The following is an 18,801-nucleotide window of genomic DNA, read 5'->3' on the forward strand; positions in this document are numbered from 1 at the left end:
CACACAGCCCCCCCCTTCCTGACACTCATTACAGACCCCTCACACACAGCCCCTCACTTTCTAAGCCCTCTCTTATCTGAAAACCAGCCACCCTTAGGCGCCCAGCCCCCACCACAGGGGTCCCTTCCCCCCCAGCACCTTGCCCAAAGGACACCCCGTTCAGGAACAGCTTCAGAGAGGCTCAGCCCCACAGAGCCCCCCGCCCTCCAAAAGCAGACACGTGTCCACAGCACCCACTCCAGAGAGGGACTCAAACACCCCCCAGAGATACCCCCCCCTCCCAAAACGTTTCCCGGGGAGCCAAACCTTCCTAAATGCTCCCCTCCCCCCCAAAAAAAGAAGAAAAGAAACGAAACAAAAACCAAACCCAGAGCCCTCCCTCTCAAGGCCTACCCACTGCCAGCCCCCTCAAGGACAAACCCCTTTCACAAACACCCCAGAAAAGCACTACTTTCCCCAAACAAGCCCAAAGGGCCCCGCCCAAAGAGCCCTCAGGAACACGACCACCCCCCGCAGCCTCTCGTCCCAGCGCAGCCCCCCACACCCACCGCAGCCGAATCAACTCAGCGCCGCGCAGCCGCCGTCGCTATGACGACGACGCCGAGCGGCGGAAGGCGGAGCCTCACCCTCGCCCCGCCCCTCCACTTCCGGCGCAGGGAGGGAGGAAGAGGCGGTGCCCGCAGACCCCGCCCTCTCGCTGACGCTCCGCCCAATGCGCTTAGGAGGCGGGACTCTGCGTCACCGCCCCACCCTCGGGGTAATGGGCGGGGCTTGAGGAGGGCACCGCCCCCGCGCAGACGAAACGCAGCGCCCCGCCCGGGTGTGCCGCTCCCTCAGTGCGCATGCGCCGCATAGCGTTGGGGCCGTGCGCGCGGCCGCGCCTTTTGGGTGGGGTTGAGGGGGCGTGTCCCGAACTGCGCATGCGCCGCAGCCATGCGGGGGGTCCCGCACGCGGCAGGGGGCGGGGCGTGTCCTGAAGACACGTGTCTATGTGCGCATGCGTTCTGCGCGGAGGGCGCGAGCCTCTTCGCGCACGCGCCGTGCAGAGCGCTGGGGGTGGAGTACGCATGCGCTGTGGGAAACGGGCTTGGGGCGCTGGCATATGGGTCCTAGCAGTATAGAGCCCCCCAGCCTTTGTGTGGGCCCACATCCCAGTATGGAACCACCACCAGTATGGGAGCATCATCCCAGTATGGAGTCACCCATCCCTGTATGAGCCCCCACACTGCTATGAGAGCACTGGAACCACTATGAGGCAATGCAAAACCACGCATGCTTGTGCAAAACACTCCAGGCTGTGTGCGCTCATACAAGGCTGTGCATGCTGATGCAAGGCTGTGCATCCTAGTGCAAGGTCGTGCATGCTTGTGCAGGACTGTGCATGCTCATGCAATGCTCCAGGCATGCTGCAGGGCCATGCAAGCCCTGCACGCTCTGTCCTGCGCTGCAGTCTCACTAGATGTCGCCTCACCCAGCACAGAGCAGCTCCTACATTGCTGTACGCGCACGTGTGCACCCTCTGCTAAAACCCCAAATCCAGGCTTCTCCCCCCACACGCCCCCCAGAGCTCAGAGATGATGCTCCCAAAATGGGGAAAGTTTGGAGGGGAAAAGCAGCACTGCAGACAAATTACCCCAAAACACAGCATTTAAAGGGGAAATTGCCTCTCATTTGCAGTTGTTAGGTTCGTAGGGTTTCTCTTGGCACTGCAGAAATTCACATTTCCCAACTGTCCCTTCTCCTGCGTTGTCCCTGAGGGATTATTTCTACACTGATGGGGGTGCTGGTCCATTTGCATTGATTATTTGGGGTTTTAGGGGCTCTGGATGCGCAGATAAAAAGGGGAAAAATCCGACCTTCACCCTCCACCCCCAGTTCCCCGATTACAAATCTGTGCAGAGGAACATACATTTGTTTTTTGGGAAAACAAAACCAAAAACAAATCAAATCAGCTCATTCACCCCCCTCAACCCAGCCCCATCTTTCTGGGACAGAGCAGATAAATAAATGGACATTTGGGATCAGCCAATGCTAACATAACCCCGCAGAGCCTCTGGTGTGATCTCCCATGTTTTTTCCTGCCCCAACAAATGTGAGGGCTCAATGGAAAACCAAATTCCTTCCCTTCAAAATCACTGAAATCATAATCAAATTTATGGCAAGAAAATATTTGCAACAACTCTGTGTTGCTGGTGGAAGCTTAATGGATCATTTGTTCTCTTCTTCCTAAGAGCGAAACGCTGGCGTGAGGGAGGCTCCCTGCCTCGCGGTCTGCACTAATTGCTCCCCTAATTGGATGGGTTGCTCATCTCCTATTGCCCCCAGGTGAACAGAGGATGGATGGGCTCTGCACAGGGCTTTTTGGGGAAGGGATGGGGGGGGCGAAGCCTTCACCAAGCCCCTAGGGGTGGGCTGAAGGGTGAGCTCAGCCCTACAGCAGACAACAGAGAATCCACACAGGGGGAAAGAAGTTGTGCCCAAAGCTATGGGTGAGAAACCCCAATGTGAGGTCCTGTCCGGGTGCTGCCATGCACTGTGAAGTCATTTTAGGGGACAAGCATCCTGGTTTAATCCCTTTTGTTCCAGTTTTGAAGGCATTTTCCTTCCAAAGCCAGTCTGGGTATAGGGGACAAGTCTATCCCAATAACATGAGAGCCATCCCCATCCTTGTCCCCATTCCCATCCCTATCCCTATTCCTTTCCCCATCCCTATCCTTATCTCTATCTCTATCTCTATCCCTAACCCTATCCCTATCTCCATCCCTATCCATTTCCCTTTCCCCATCCCTATCTCTATCTCTATCCCTATCCCTTTCCCCATCCCTATCCCCATCCCAGTCTGTCTCCTCTGCCACAGCACTCTGCTCGTTCCCCAGAAAACTTCTGTATGACCCAACTGTCTCTAATGAACTCTAATTTCTTCCCAGAACTTTTTTTTTTTCACTGATTGGTCTCATTAAATCAATTTGAAAACATTCAGCAAAACACTTTCCCCGCACAAATTAAAGCTGCTGAACTCGGTGAGCACGGCTGCAGGGTGGTGATTGCTGTCTGCTGTGACGCCCGCGCTTGCATTCATTTTCTCTGGGGATTTTGGGTTTAGGGGACACTTAGTAAACCCTGGGATATCGCCAAGGGACTTTCTCGAAGCCTTTCTCACTGCTTTATAAAATGTTTCTGGACAGATTCTGGAGGATGGAAAGGGAGAAGCTGACAAATATCCAGAGATTTTCAGAGCAGGGCTCTAAGGTGCCCAGAACACTGAGAGGTTTGGGCTAGGGCTGCAGCGTGAGCTGAAATGGCTCAGCTCGAATCCCTGAGCTCTGGGTTTGACTTGCATCACCAAGGGGATTTTGGATGGCTGAGATCAGTACTTACGATGACCTGGCTGCTTGCACAGTCCCAGATATCTCCAGGACCTGCAGGGGCAGCCACATCCCGCCTGCAGGTCCCTGACCCCCAAATGTGTGAGGGCTTTGCATGGCCTCAGCTCAGATGCAGGATGTGGAGCCCTGGCCACAGTGAGGGTGAGTAGAGAGTCCAAGCAGCCTGGGGGCTGCAAACAGCCCCAACTGCTGGGAGCCCACACCCATCCTAGTGCTTGGGAGTTGTGCCTGGGCACTTGCAGATGCTTCTGTCTCTGGTCTGGAGGAAGGGGATGAATCAGCTCTCCTTCTGCCCTTAATCTTATCTAGGCATCAGAAAAATCCATGAACACTCCAAGAGCTGCAGTCAGGGAGAGGAACTGCAGTCTGCAGTGGCAGCTCTTCTGGGTGTAGTCCCAAAAATGGGAGAGAAGGGAGACCAGCTCTGCAGATGCATAAATGAAATGAATTTCATTTGCCAGGTGATGAATGCAGCATCTACCCCCAGTACACGGTGGATTGTTACTTAGGACTCCGGAAGAGAAGCAGCCTCTGAACCACTGCCAGCTCTGTGGACAGAGTCATGCGGCACCTGAGCTTCCAGAGCCACCAGAGCAAAGGTGAAATGCTGCGAGAACGCCTGCATGTCCTCAAGAGCTGTTGTAACAGTTTGCCCAGGACTGCTCGGGGGGCACTGTTGTACTGGTGGTGTTTGCCCTCTTCAGTAAGTGACTGACTACTGGACAGGAGGAAGCAAATCTGCATGCCTCCCTATGCCTTCTGGAGTGTCTATATCCCCAAAAATGCCAGGCAGCGGTACTCCAAAAGCTCAAAGCAGAACCAGCAGCAGCTGCTCAGAAGCCCCTGGCAGAGCATAGGGCTCCCCACAAGGCTCAGGCGCGGGGCAGAACGAGCAGGAGCTAGGCCGAAACGGGGACCGGGCTGTGCGGTGCCCTGGTACCGCCCGCTGGGGTCCCCGGGCCGGGCAGCCACGTGCAATCTCCCGCCAGCCCACACCACGCCCCTAATGGGCGGGGATTAGTGCAACACACACCTTATATGGTAAAGGTAGGCGGTGCCTGGGCGGGTCCACCCCCGCGGGGGCGTGGCCGAGGAGGTGCCGCGTTGTCATTGGTGGAGTGAGGAGGGGCGGGGCCGAGGGAGGGGGCGGGGCGCGGAGCCGGCGGTTCCCGTCAAAAGGCGGCTCCGGGGCAGAGGGAGAGGGAAGGGGGTGGTAGCGCTGGGAACTCAGGTAATGGGGTTTGGGGGCTGGGGAGGGTGGGAGGGGGCAGCCTCGCACAGGTGTCAGCAGGTGTTGGGTTATGGGGGAGTAGGTCGCAGTTCTGGTGATTGCTGGGAGACAGATGGGGGGCTTCTATAGGGAATTCCTCAGCGTGGAGGGGGGGCCCCCCCAATGTACCCTATGATCATGGGGGCATGGGGTCACCCTATTGGCTCTCTTACGGACTGGAGGCACTATATTAGCTGGCACTATATTGGCTACGTGCTGTCTCCCTGCTCTGCTTTGGGGTGCTGTGTCCCCCTAGATCTGTCCCCCTGAAGCACTGTGTACTCCTGCCCAGTGTAGGGTCCTGTGTGAACCCCCTTTACCTCCTCACTGGGAGCTCTACCCTGCTTTCTTCAAAGGGGGTGCAAAGGATTCCCTTCTCCCTGATGGGGTTCATTGGGCTGGGGGGGATCCTGTCCCTCTTAGCCACCTCTCTGGGTGTTGCTTTTAACTAGAAGTGTGGGTCAGGGTCCCCTCCAGTTCTGGGCTCAGCTGGAGCCATGGGGTGTCTGGGCAGAGGGGGGGGTAGATGAGGTTGTATTGGGATGCTTAGCTTCCCCCCCTCCCCCCAAAGTTTCTGTCTGATTTTCATCCCCCTGGGCTGCTTCCCACTGCTGTGGGTTGAGGATGGGGAGAAGCTAGAGTCACTCCTATAACCCCCTTAGCATAAAGCCCCTTCCCCAGCTTCACATCTCTCTGCTCTGGGCGTCCCCATTGTGTGCTGCTACTCCAGTCCCTGTGTCCTGTCCCCATGTCCCCTCCTCTCTGTGTGCCTGTTTGGTGTTTTAGAGCTTCCAGCCTCTTTCACATCAACACGCTGCTCTCTGACTCAGCTCAGCGCCTCATAAATGATCAGCCTTAAAGAGCACCTTCAATTGAATTGCCCAATTGGGTGTTTTTTTGTTGTTTGGGGTTATTTTTTTGGAGGGATATGGAGAGACCACTTCTGCCAGGTGGGATTCTAAGCACAGCAATTGCACTGGGTTGTAATTCCCCCCAGTGACTTCTTGGTTGCCTGTGTCCCTGTTGGATGTGACAGCTGTGGCCCTTCAGGATTCCAGTGCAAGGAAAATGAAAGAACTGGGGATTAACGTGAGGAAGAGGGGGGATTTTCTCTCTACAGCGAGCAGCGCCGGGGCACCTGAAGGAGCCTGGAGAGGAGGGAGGCAGGAGTGGCTGCTGTAGGGCATGGGGCAGGGGGGGTGGCCTGCTGTAGGGCATCTGGAGGGAAGGGTGGTCCCTGTAGGGCACCCAAAGGGATCCGGGGGGGGTAGGCTACAGAGGAGCTGAGCTTCCCCTTCTTCTTCTTCACTCCTCTTTGAGCCCAGGGCTGCTTGGGGCACTCAGCAGTTTCCCCAGAAGCTGCTCTCTGCCAGCAGCCTCCCCGCAGCCGCTGCCTCCCACGCCGGGCACTGACTCATCTTCCTCCCAGTGCTCAGTGATGTTGGGACGGGGCCGGCTGTGGGGTTTGGTGTCAGGGCAGGAGCCCACTGCTGCCTCCTCCGCTGCCTTTAACCCATCTGCTGTGTGGGGGGGGGGGGTTGAGGCTGTAATTGCTCCTTGATCTCAAACCTCTTCTTTCCTCCTTGCACTTGGATTTGTAGCTGCATTTAGATAGGGCACCTTCCCGGGACCTGAGTTGAGGGGTAGGGTGAGAACCACGTGAGGTTCGGTGGATCCCGGCAGGGTGCTCCTGCTCATCAGGTGCAGATTTCTGCCCAATATCTTGCAGCAGATCGGGTCTCACCCAACATCAAAGGCACAAAGCACAGAAGTCGGTTTATCATTAGTCAAGAACTCATTAGTTCCTCACTCAGTGTTCTCCCAAATCCTGCTGTCCTCAAGGCAGAACAAGCAGATGATCCGACCTCCTTTCCACTTAATGTGTAACTCTGGGGAAGTGCCTCTCCCCCGAGCACACCTCCAGCCCCAGAGAATAATTTTTAACCCACAGAGATGAAGGGAACCCGTCCAGCCCAGACTTCCTGTGGCTTTCAAAGAGGGAAATGCCAAAATGTCACCGGGAGAGAAATAGAGGTGGTGGTAAACAGCTCCGGGTGCGCTGTCAGAGCGGGGAGGTGAGGGCTGGGAGCTGCCACCGAGCGCTGCCCCTCCCTGGGGTGAGGGTGGGCACAGCCCAGAGGGGCTCTCCTGAAGGGCTTTGCACTGGGGGGGTTGGTCTCTGTTTCTGTGGGCAGTGGGTCTGTGCGCTGCTTTTCCCCATCAGAATAGGGTGCAAGGATAAGGGAAAGCAGCATCTCAGTAGAACAGCACTGTGCTGCTGGAGGCAAAGCTGCCTCTTTGGACAGCAGGTGGAAGTCATTGCAAGTCTTTGCTCCTTGTCTTGCAGCCCTTGGAAGGCAGGATCTGATTTATTTATTTTTTTTCTGCTGTTTTCTCACCCAGAAGAATGCTTTGAGGACCGGAGTGGTCTCACATGTGGCAGCTCCTCCATGAGCATTCCCACAGCTCTGTGGCTGCCGTGATGTGGCAGTGAAACGTGCTGTGCTGCTGCTGTTGTGCAGCACGCTGTGGTCGGAGGGGTGGTGGTGGCACGAATTTAGAGCAGATTTGCAAGGCTGAGGGTTAAAATATAACACCCCAATGAGAGAAAGGCAAGAAGAGCTTCTGAAAATAGACCCTGAGCCATAGGAGGGAGAGCTGCAGTTCAGAGCTGGGTGTTAGGCTGCAGCTGTGCGGAGTGTCCCTTTAATTGAGGCTCTGTGTGAAGTTGTGTGCCCCGTTGCAGAGGGGACACCAAAGCGCCAGGTAGAAAGGAAAAGTCCCATCTATTTATTGTTTTCTTGTTTCAGGGGACACCCTGAGCAAATAGAACCCCCCAGCACCGGGTGGTGGTTGGAGGAGGTTAGTGAGTGTGGGCATCGTGGGCTGTGTGATGCAGGTGTGAGAGCCCTGGGCAGGTCCTGCCTGGCAGCAGCGCTTCCCCTCCTGCTCAGCCCTCTCTGTGCGTTCTCTCTATGCTTATGATGATGAAATGCTCCTGGTGTGTGATGGGAGCACGGTGCTGCAAGAGGAGCTCGAGAAAACCACTGTAATTAACCCTATTTTTCCAGATTTAAGAGCCCCGGAGTGCTGGAGGCAGCGCTCTGGGCTGCGTATCCCCTCCCTGGGAAGCAAAGTTCGTAGGTGGTAATGCAGTGTGGAAGGGAAACAGCACGGAGAAATGAATCCACCACGGAGCGTGCAGAGGGCTGTGGGGCTGTCAGAGCATCTGGCAACTGGCGTGGGGCTGGGAGGGGGAAGGAGCGATGGAGCAGCGCATGAGGGGTGTAAATGACAGGGGGAGCAAAGGTCTGGGAGATAAGGGAAGGCAGTGACTTCATAGGCTTTAACGCGGGAGTTCAGTGACCTGAAGGAGAAAGATGCTGTGGCCAAGGAGCGGGTTTTGTATGGCCAGGAGGGCTCAGTGTGGCTTTGCCCAAAGGACCAAGGTAGTGGGGCGAGGACCAGTGCAGATCCTGCATGCGTCTGCCTTCACTTTGATCTGAATCAGCCACTGCAAAACGCAGCTTTCTCACCTGTGGTTACGCATCTCGCACATGGAAGTGACTTCGGTCTACGAATAATTGGAAATAGGGTGTAGGAGTGATTAAGAAAACAATACCCAGAACTTCTATCTGTGTATCTCACGGCGGTTCCTTCGTTGCCAGGAACACGCGCTGGGAGCTGCTGACCCGGCCCCGTCTGCGGTCCTCCAACGGTCGGACGCTGGTGAGTGCCTCCTGTCTGACGGGTTCCGTTCCCAGAGACGTCTGGTTGGATGAGGGGTGGTTGGAAGAGGTGTTCTGGACGCTCCTGTTCCTTATTCCTGAGAAGTCCATGCGTTTTCATGGTGCTGTGCCGTGCCCCATCCTGCTCGGTGCTCAGCTTACGTAGGTGCGCTTTGGTTTCCCAACCCACGGCTGCGTCGCAACAGCACAACATCACCTCCTGCTTTATCAGTGCTCCCATTCCACCACCTCCTCCTGTTTGGTCGAGAAGAGATGGGTGATGGGTGCGGAGCTGTGGCTGTGCCCTAAGGTGCAGGGATGCACCAGGGGATGGGGCTTTGGGGACAGACCAGGGATGGGGATTTGGGGGCATTGCATTGAGGTTGGCAAAGGCTCCTCTCCCTTCCGCTGCGTTGGGGACATGGATAGTGCTGACTCAAAAGGTTCCTTATGAATAAACACTTATAGCCTCATGAATACGCCTGTTTAACAGAACGCAGATAAGATACAAGCGGGGATCTATATTTAGACTTGCTTAGTTCTGCAGAACGTGTGCCCTTGGTCGGAGCTGCATGCGTTGGCTCACCTTTGGGAGCGAGGGTGGGCAGAATGCTGGGCGCTGTGTAGCGCTCACACCCAACCATTCCATGGCTCTGTGGCCTTTGGGGACCCTTCCAACCCAAGCCATCCTATGGTTCTATGATTTGATAACTTTGGGTTACGCTGTATGGGAAGGTGGTGCTAACTTGTTTCCAGTGCTGAGCTTCAGTCCCCACTTAGGAGCTTTTTCCAGCTGGAGTAGAGCAGCAGCTGTGGCACATGGTTTTCCTTCAGCTTTGTGCTCTGGGATCTGAGTGCAGAGCGTTCCCCTGTCCGTAAGGGTCTCGAGTTGTGCTCCGGTGGGCTCAAAGGAGAGGCAGTGGCTCTCTGAGCATCTCTGCACTGTGCTCAGATGTTTGAGTAATGCTCTGGTCTGCTCAGTGCTGGACGGAGGGAGGAGAAAACAATTTCTGTGCTCCTCTTGGGTGGCTTCAGCCTGCTGCTGCCTCCCCACGCTGTCCTTGTTGGCACTGGTGGTGCTTTGCTGGGGGAGGGTGCAATCTGCAGGTAGGAGACCCTCTGTCCGCGCCAGAACTGCTGCGAGAGGCCCTTTATTCAATTCATTTTGCTTTGCATCGGTGACATAATTCCAAACCAGTGGACCATGTTGTGACAAAACCTGACTGCAGCCACTGCTGTGCGATCTGTGCCACACGAGGCTGCACCCAGGGCAGTGTTGGGTGCCTGCATCCGTGGGTGATGGGAACCTGCTCGTATCCGGCAGCGTGGGGATGATGTTCCGTGGACTCTCTGCTCTCAGACACTGTTTACCAGCTCAAATAACCCATGTCCCTGCTCGGAGCGCTCTACTCGAGAGCAAGGCGAACTGAAATCGGCCAACGTGGGGTAACGGGATCGCTGCAGCTCATCTCTGGGACGGAGAAATCAGTGGGTAATTCTGCTTTTCTGAGTAGAGGGGAACAATTTTCACCCCGCTCACCCACTCACTTCCTTGAGCAGCAGTCAAATCGCTGGAGAAGGAACTGCCAGTCGAGGGCAGGGCACCGCTGTCACGTGCTGTGCTCAGCTCTGCGTTCGCCCGTGGGCTCGCCCGGGCAGGCAGAGCCCCAGGAGCAGAGCCTCGTAGCCGCACTCCTCCTGCAGGTAAAGAGCCACCCAGGCCTGGGAGCAGCAGGAGCTCCGTGCTCGTGAGTCTGCTCCCTTCTTGGGGATCTGCAGCACTAGGTTGCAGTCCGTGCTGATGTTCAGTCGTCACTTTGCTGTGTCTTCTCTCCCTGGTGGGACATCCTCTTTCTTCTGTCTGACTTGTTTTTGCTTCTTGCCCCGATCTGTGTTCCCTTCTGCTGGCATGAACCTGTGGCTGCTGGGTTTCTGGCTGTCCTCGATGCGGCTGATAGAGATCTGCTGAGAAAACGCTGCTCTGCACGTGGCTCTCAAGGAAGCTGAGTTTTGTTGGGAGTGCTTGGGCTGCATAGAGAGAAGTGGGGGTGTGCAGGCTGGGATCCAGCCTGGAAGGATTACAGTTGCCCTCGGGTCATCCCGTAAGTAACGAGTTGACAGCGCTCCAACAGGCTGAGCCCCAGGTGAGGGGTTGATGGTTGGACTGGGAGATCTTAGTGGTCTTTTCCAGCCTGAATGGTTCTATGGTCCTGGGAGCCTGTGCAAGGCGGAGGTCTGTCCTGAAGGACTGGGAAGGGCTGGAGAGCTCGGTCCTGGAGATGATTGCATGCAGCTCCTACCGTACCCACACAAACCGTCCTGGCTGCAGGCTGGCCTCGGGGGTGACGTGGTTCAGTCTTCTTGCTCTCATGAACAGGAGAGATCCCACTGAGACGCACCAGCCACGTATCTTCAGTCCAGGGCTGCCCTGACTCCAGGTCCCGTCTTACCCTAAAGCTGCCGTGGTCATATCGTAACTTCTTGCCTGAAAGCACCGGGGAGGCTTTCAGTTCTGTTACTCGTTATTTAGAGAGCTCAAGCTTTTCTTCCACAGTAAGACTTGTGGTGGCCCTCGCTGTCTGCTGCAAGAGCGCGTTCCTGGGAAATGTGCTCAGTGGTGACGCTGGATCTCCATTACCCACTGGGGAAGAAGCCTGAAGGGTTTGTCTGTGCCTTGTAAGGAGGGCTGGTCAAGGCTTGTGTTTCTGAGGAGCTGATTTAGGGTGACTAATCCAACGCAAATCAGTGCCTGTCACTCACAGCTTCTCCAAACCTGGCTTCCTCTGCATCCCTCCTTCCCTACCCTGATGAAACAAGTGTCTTAAAGCAGCTTAGGAATCAGCGCAGCTGGGTAGGAAGTCTGCGGTCAGAGCAAAACTAGACAAGCCTCAATTGATGGAAAGAGCTTTAAAAATCGTTTCTCTTGTACAAATGGGTTTTGCTTGCCACAGGGTGGATGCAAGAGCGTGGCTGGGTGCTGTAGGCACCCTGCAGCAAGCTCCTGCCATTGCAGCATGAGTTGGCCAAAGCTGCAAGCTCTCCGCTTCTGGGAGCGGCTTCGGATGTTGTCCTCTATCAACTGGGATCTTAATAAATGAGTTTATTATTTCAAAGGCCACCAGAGTGGGTCGGCGGCCTCTGAAGGGCCCTATCTTTCCTACGTACGTTATGATTTTGTGAATCCCGAGACCTTGAGTTCTGGACTCTTCCTGCAGAGCTCTGAGTTGGCACTTAGCAAAGAGGAGCTGCTCTCCTCGAGCCCTTGATTCCAAGCTTAATGTGTTTGTGTCAAGCAGTTGGAGCTATGGCGGTGTTGTAACACCTGACCTGGTTTCCTCTGGGTCTGGCATTGCTGTACCCACAAAATGGGAGCTCTCCCAGCCCTCCTGGCAGCCTGGAACCAGCCCCGAGCCCCCAGACCTGCATCTCCCGACCCCTGCTCCATGCCAGGAGGTGAGGGCTCCAGTTCTGCGCTTCAGCTGATCCCACGAATTGATGATATCATCAGCAGATGTTATTTCTGTGCTGACTTGTGTTTGCTGAAGCTTTTCCTCCATCTCTAGCGAAACCAAACAAACCAAAGCAACTCAACAACAACAACAAAAACCCAGTAAGGTTAACATTAAAAGTGCTATATTCTGTATAGAATGCTCTTCGGAGTCTCTGGGGGGTGCTAGGTATTCTCAGTGTGACTTTCTTCCTCCCTCTGGACGAGGACAGCGCAATTTGCATTCTTCACCAGAACCTGTTTGCATACGTTTCGAAACGGGGAGAAGCTCTTTGGCAGCGTGGCACGCACCGCGTGCAGGGACAGCTCCTGTCTGTCTGTCCGTCCTCCCCGGATTTCTGCAGTGTGAGAGCCAGGATTCCTTGCCTGCTCGTGCTGTGGAAACAGCGATTGGGAAACAAAGGCGTGGAAACGCAGCGCGCAATCGGTTTGGATCGAGGGGAATGGGTGACCCGGGATCTTGGAAGGCTTCAGGTGACGCTGTCACGGGTGGAAGTGACTGTTGTGGTTTTCTTGGAACAAAGCGTTCCCTTGGCCCTGTCCTTGCTGTGCCCCGCAATTAGCGGGCGCGGATGTGGCGTTACTCCGAGGCACAACGGTGCAGCAAAACAGCAGCGGTATCAGCGCGGAGATCATGTTGACGCTGCTTGGAGGCAGAGTTTCCATTGGAAACATGAGCTTGGAGAAATCGCTCTTGGAGATAAGGAGTGGAAACGTGGGAGAAGAAAACAGCAGTTCTCTGCTTCTCCTGCTGGTCAGAATTACAAGGCAAAGGGCTGGGAGGGGCAGGCACGCGCTGAGGGCATGTGCACGGGCCGGGGTCACAGCACCTCAATGCCAAACACCGCGCGGTGCAGCTCTGTGCGTGTATTTCTGGAGCCTGTCCTGCAGCTGAAGTGCTCTGTGCTCTGCAAACAGAATGGGTTCCCACCTCGGGGCTCCGGCAGCGCCTGCCCAGGCATTGCCCAGTGGAGCTTGGCACCTCTGAACATCAGTGGAACCACTGGTGCTGCTTGGAGAGCGGCTGTGCCTGCAGACACGTGTTTGCTCGCGAAATGGGTATGAAAAGCAAACAGAGCCCTGTGGCAGCGCAGCGCTCGCAGCCCGAGACGCCTTCGGAGTTCGTCTGAGTTTGTTCTGATTTCTGTGAGCAGCTTCCCGTGCCTGGCTTTGTTCTGCAGCCTCCGAATGCCTCAGAGCAGCGGAGCAGGACTTGCACTGCTGGAGCTCAGGCTGAGCGTGGCTCCTTCCTCCGCTCCCGCAGCCTGTGCTGGTCACAGGAGACCTGGGGGGGGAAAAATATAGAGCAGGACTGACTCCGTTCTGAACTTTGTCCTTCTTTTTTCCCCCCGAGCTAATGAATACTTCGGGCCAGGGTGATGCTGGCTGTCACTCCCGAGCAGCAGCTCCTCCCGTTGCTGCTCCGTGAGCAGCCCTTGCAGGTCTGGTGAGGAGCGCAGCCCCAGGCGTGGCTGGGATCGGGCTCTTCCACTGAATCTGGGCAGAGCAGCTTGTGGGCTGCGCTGAGTCAGAGGGGAAGTTGGATGGGGCTGAATCCTTCCTGCGAACCGGAGCTCCCGCACCCACCTCCCTCTGACTTCAGAGCTGGGAGGTTCTGCCGGGCTCCTCCGGATCTGCTCTCCAGTGCTGGTGCTCTGGTAGGGACAAAAGCTGTCACCCGAAGCAGTGTTATATGGGCTGCAGCTTCCCTGGCTGCTCAGAGCTGCTTCCTGGTGCTGCTGCTGGGCGCATCTGGGGCTAAACCAACTTGTTTTTCAGCTCCAACAAATGACACTTCTGTCATCTCATCGCAGGCAAGCCCAGAAAGCAGTGTCCCAGCTGCCAGGCTGGGTGCAGGCAGGGCTGGAGCAGCACGGTGCTGAGTTTGGGGTGCTCAGCACTTTGTGGATTTCCTCCTGGGAGGTCAGGAGGAATCTGGTTCTGTTCTGGATGCAGCGTAACTGGGTTGGGGCATCATTAAGGCGCTGTTCTAGGCAGTGCAGACCAGCAGCTGTACCAGAGCTGTACGTCGCTTTGCTCTAAGTGCAGGACTACAGAAGCCCAAATTATTTCAGAGATAATCCAGTTTACCACCTCACAGCTGCCTTCTCTCCTTAAACAAACTGCGAACTTGTGTATCAGATTCCCTTTGCTCCCCGCTTTCCATTGCATGGACCCAAGGTTGTTTCTCTCACCCAAGCATCCCAGCCTGCCAGGGACCCCCATTGCTTCTCGTTGGTGACTAACACCCTCCTGCAGCCCTGCTCGGGAAGTGAGGCATCCTGCAGCTTGCCAGCATGGTGCTCTCCCTGCTCTGATCAGTGCTGAGCTGTTTTCTAGGTCATAAGGAAGGACATAAAACTATTAGCATCCAAAGGAGGGATATGAAGGTGGGGAAGGGTCTGGAGGGCAAAGGGTGTGAGGAGCAGCCGAGGTCCCTTGGTTTGCTCAGTCTGGAGGGGAGGAGGCTGAGGAGAGCCCCCCATGGCAGCCCTACAGCTCTGCCCGTGGCACACAGCCCCCCGTGGCCTGCAGCCCCTCTTGGTGGGGGCAGGTGCTGATCTCTTCTCCCTGGGAACAAGGCGGCCCCGTTTGATCTGCCCCTGCTGTTGGCGTTGTCTGTTGGCAGACTTTCACCCTTCCCTCTGCTCCTTGTTTTCCCATCCGTGGTCGTTGGAGCTGCTGCAGGTGGTGTCCCCCCGCACCCTCAGGTCGGGGTGTTCTTCCTGCTGCATTCCTCCAAAGTTTGGTGCTGAAAAAGGAAAAGGACTCAGACGGGGCTGGGAGAGGCGCCTCCTGTTTTCCTGTTCCCCTTAAAAGTGGTCATCTCCTGTCCCTTCCCACGAAGGGAAATGGGAATAGTTCACCCCATTCCTGGAATCAGCCCCGTTTTGGCAGGGCCGTGGTGGGGGCTGAGCTGGCTGCCTTGTCTAAAACCCCCAAACTTCCCCCAAAATGTGGACCCCGGTGCTGCAGGACCCTTATTCTGGGGCCGAGTCTGGTTCCGATCTGCTCAGCCCTGCAGAGAGCAGAGCAACTGGTGTTCAGTACCTGCCTCAAACTGGTGGCACTGGGCTGGGAACGGCATTTACTGGAGGACTATTTTTGGCCTTTTTGGGGACAGAGAGCCAAAGCTGCCCAGGAAACTCAAACTCATAGAGGCAGCCAGCGTGTCTGAGTGCTTCAATGCATGCGAAGCTCTCGAGGCTGCTCTGATGTCAGTGCTGAATCATGGCTCGATGTTCTCTTTGAATTCGAAGCCGATGAGAACAATGCGTTGCTGAATGGTTTTCCTATCTGAGAACTCTTTTTTTTTGACTGCCTTTACCCAAGAAATGCTTTTGGGCTCTGAGTCTCTAAATGAATCAACATGGCAGATAGGAAACCCCAAAATGCAACAGCTCCTTCAGCCCGGAGTGAAGATCTGAGCAACTTCAGGTCTCGGTGCTCCACAAACGTCTCTGATCCTTCTGGGTCCCTTCCAACATGACTTATTCTGATCCTGGGATTCTCCCGTGGTCGATGAGGAAGCCCCAGGATCTGGCTGACGCAGACGGGGGGGGGATCCAAGCAAGGAGGAAGAGCCCCAGGTCTGGAGATGCTTTGCTGCATCCTTTCCTCTGTGCTTCTTTCCCGTTCCTGCGCCTCGCTGCTGCAGCACCAAAACTCATCCGTGCCAGTGCTCACCTCGTACCCAACCCCTGGGGCGGGGACAGGGGGTCTGTGGGCGCTCTGGGGATGCCGTAACCCATTGCTCCTCTGTCATTAGCCCTTATCAGCAGCCGATGGCCTGGTGGGGTGTGCCAGGTTTCCTCATCCGGGTTGGCAGACGGCGCTGGGAGCTGGCTCTGTCTGCGGGCTCTTGCAGCAAGCTGCGTGCTCATGGTTGGGGTGAGGGCAGAACCCGAGCAAGGTGGACTGCAAAACAAGCCTCTGTCTGCCCTCACGCCCACGGTAGTGCCACGAAGCCATAATACAGGTGTGAGGAGGGGGAAGGAAATGGGAAGCTCCACTGGCTTTGCAATGTGCAAAGCTCTTTTCATCTCTTTGCTGGAGGAGGGCTGCAGGAAGGCCGTGGTGCGCACAAAACCCCATGTTAAAGCCATCCAGCTGCTGCTGATGGTGCCCTCTGGATTTCTAACAGGATTTCTGCAATGTGTGCTGTCTGATTTCGTGTGGCTTCAATGACAAATTGCTGTGCCAGCGAGGAGCCAGGTTGGAGGTATTCTTGATGCGGTGCCCAGGCAGTAATCTGGAAATCTGTTTACTTCGTTCCTCCCCGTCAGGGGAACAGCACTTAGAAATATTTTCTGCTTTTACCTGCACATGTAAGGATCTGTTGCCCAATTGCAGTGCGAGATCCCATGCAGATACTTGGCTAATGTGGCAAAAGAGCTTGTCTGCGGCCAGGTAGACCACCAGATAGTTTCTCCTACCTCTCCACTCTGGAAAAGCTGCTGAGGGTTTGCACCATGATGCTTAGCTCTGGCTGTGGTGTTCCCTGCTCCCTCGGCCCCTCTCTGTGCTGCTGACGCCTTTTGCAGCTGGACTGCAGCCCCTCTGGCTCCAATCTGCAGCGGGTGCGAGGTGGGGCAGGAGGGAGCGCGTGATCCTTGGACCTGCCCTGTGCACGTGTTTGCTTGAGGCCGTGTTGCTGCGCTGTGGGTGAGGGAGTCTGGAAGTGTTTGGTGGGTTGTGCACTCCCTGTACCTGAGAGGTCTCCCAGTCCCACGCTGGGGGTGGGTTTGGGTTTCTCCGACACTTTGGGAAAGCAACCATCCCTCACCGAAGAGCTGGGAAGGACTGTACTGGTCTCTGCGGGCGGGAGGTGTCATGCATCCATGCATGCGCTGTGCGTGGGGCCACTGCTGTCTGCACACAGAGTGGTGCTGAGCCCCAGGCGTGCAGTGGAGGCCGTGCTTCGTCTTTCTGGGAGGCTGTCAGTCAGCTGCCCAATAAATTTCATGGAAAGCAGCAGAGGAACGGGGCTCCCTGGAGCTACAGAAGAAAATGATTTAATTGCCTTTCTAGTAGAGAAAGGGATTGCTTGCGTGCTGCAACTGGGTGCGTTGAATAGGCTGATTTGTACTGGGAAAAGCTTCTTGGGATGCAAGTGCATTGCCAGAGGCTCTGGAGAGGCTCTCGGAGCATGGCTTTGTTTTGACGTGTCAACAGAGGTGTTAATTGAGCATGAGAGCCAGGAAAATAGTAAAGCCTCCCTGTAAATGAATGGGGCTCTCCAAGGCTCAGCAAAGCCTTCAGCAGCGGTCAGAGCAGCACGGGGGCGAGGATTTACGGAGGTTTCAGAAGCCAGCCTGTTCCTTCCAGGCTGAGTGGGGAAAGCTTTTGTTTTCCTTGGCAAAGAAACGAACCCAACAATGCAAAGCAAAGATGCCGAGAACGTGACAAACGCTTCTGCGGCATCGCAACGGCTTATTTTCTGCATCTTGGAGTTGTTTAAGGATGTCGGTCTCCAAACGCTGCAGACTTGAAGCCCTCTGACCTGAGACGTCACCTCTGCTGTCTGGGGAGGGCTCAGCTATTCCTGAAGGGTCTTGGTTCCCCCCCAGAGCCTGAACCTCCCTGGTGCAGGAGGAAGTTCCTCGCTCCCGTACCCTGGCTGGGCGAGTTCCTGCTCTCTCCTTTAGGTATAAACGTGTTCGGTGCAAGATGCGAGGGGTCTGACCCCCCCCCCACACAGCCCGTGGGCTCCCATTCCCACCCAACCGTTGCAAGCTCTTGTTTTCCCCCACGTTCAGGACTGCTGCCTTCAGCAAGCTGCGTTTCCCATGCATGCGAAGCCACAGACCATGACTTTAAAGGTTTTTCTGTCCTGGGGTTTCGCGTTAAATGTATTTCTGGCATGGGGCAGCCGAAGCCAAGGCTGCTGAGCTGTGTCCCACAGTGGGCTTTGTGCCTTGGCTCCAGCTGTGCGTTAGCCCTTGCCTTGCAGCTGATGCAGAAATGTGTTGTCAGAAGGCAGCGCTTCAGCGCTGTGACGCTGGGAAGGAAACCTGCTGCTGTGCGGATGACTCAGGCTTTCAGTGGGAGCAGTCCTTCTCCAGAGCCTTTTTCCCCTCTGCCAAGTCTCGAGGAGCCGTGAGCATGGGTTTTGCAACGGCGAGTTGGCAGGAGGAAAAGGAAAGTGACAAAGCATGAGAAAATACTTCAGCAAAATACTTCCTACCAGAGCCCGAGCGGTTACAGAGCGGGCTCAGAAATAACTGTGCTTAACGCCGAGCCCGAAGGAGGGTCCTTTGCTTTTAAGGAGGAGGGAGAGGAGCAGATGCTGCGTGTGATTCCTGCACTCAGGGGCACCCCCCAGCAGTGGCCCCAGCTCTGGGCTGTGCCTTCACCCAGCCTCCTTCGAGCTGGGGAACGCCGAACCCCTCCTGAAATGCTCTGCTGTTTGTGCAGATGTTCTGCTCCCGACAGATGCGTTCAGCTCCCCGGTCCCCCTCAGCCTTCCTGCTGCTCTCCCTGAGAGCTGCAGCTCCCTTAGCCCATCGGCCCCAGCCGTGCAGACCCGGGGTTCGCGGTGCACCCGGCCGCAGCGGAGCCGTGCAGTGCAAGGACCGCGTCGCGCCGGCTGCACGCAGGTGAGATGTCGGCTGCGCCGCGGTGACTCAGCCCCCAGGCGAGACAGGGAGCGGTGGGGCGGGCAGCCAGCCCCCGGCTCGGCCTTGCCACATCCTCCCTGCCCATGTCTGTGGGATCCGTCCCAGCCCCGTCCCAAGCAGCGACCTATTGCAGCCCTGTCCCAAATAGCTGGCTGGGGAGGAGGAGGCTGGCGCGGAGCTGCCAGCTGCAGCGCTTGGCCAATTGGTGTGTGCTCCTCTCCCTGCTCGCTGTCTCCAGCAGGTGAGCTTTTCCCAGGTGTTCTGACCTTGGCTGTCGCTGCTTCTTCCC

The 18,801-nt window shown here is 56.2% G+C and overlaps 2 protein-coding genes across 5 annotated transcripts in view; one reads left to right on the forward strand and one right to left on the reverse strand.

Annotated features, from left to right (window-relative positions):
- The window catches only part of TMEM106C (transmembrane protein 106C), a 4,550-nt gene extending 3,847 nt beyond the window's left edge, over nt 1-703 (reverse strand). The window contains exon 1 of the mRNA XM_021382475.1: nt 549-703. The gene's annotated coding sequence lies outside the window, so the exon portion shown is untranslated. The remainder of the gene's footprint in view (nt 1-548) is intronic.
- A 3,857-nt stretch (nt 704-4,560) lies between these two features.
- VDR (vitamin D receptor) overlaps nt 4,561-18,801 on the forward strand; it is a 32,723-nt gene continuing 18,482 nt past the window's right edge. Inside the window, exons 1-2 of one of the 4 annotated variants that reach the window (XM_021382465.1) lie at nt 4,561-4,617; nt 8,325-8,385. The gene's annotated coding sequence lies outside the window, so the exon portion shown is untranslated. Of the gene's footprint in view, nt 4,618-8,324; nt 8,386-10,067; nt 10,089-18,801 lie in introns of those variants that run through there. The other 3 variants (XM_021382466.1, XM_021382468.1, XM_021382467.1) reach the window with 3 other exon arrangements.

This window comes from Numida meleagris, unplaced genomic scaffold (genome assembly GCF_002078875.1).
Source record: "Numida meleagris isolate 19003 breed g44 Domestic line unplaced genomic scaffold, NumMel1.0 unplaced_Scaffold244, whole genome shotgun sequence".
NCBI classification, from domain to species: Eukaryota; Metazoa; Chordata; class Aves; order Galliformes; family Numididae; genus Numida; species Numida meleagris.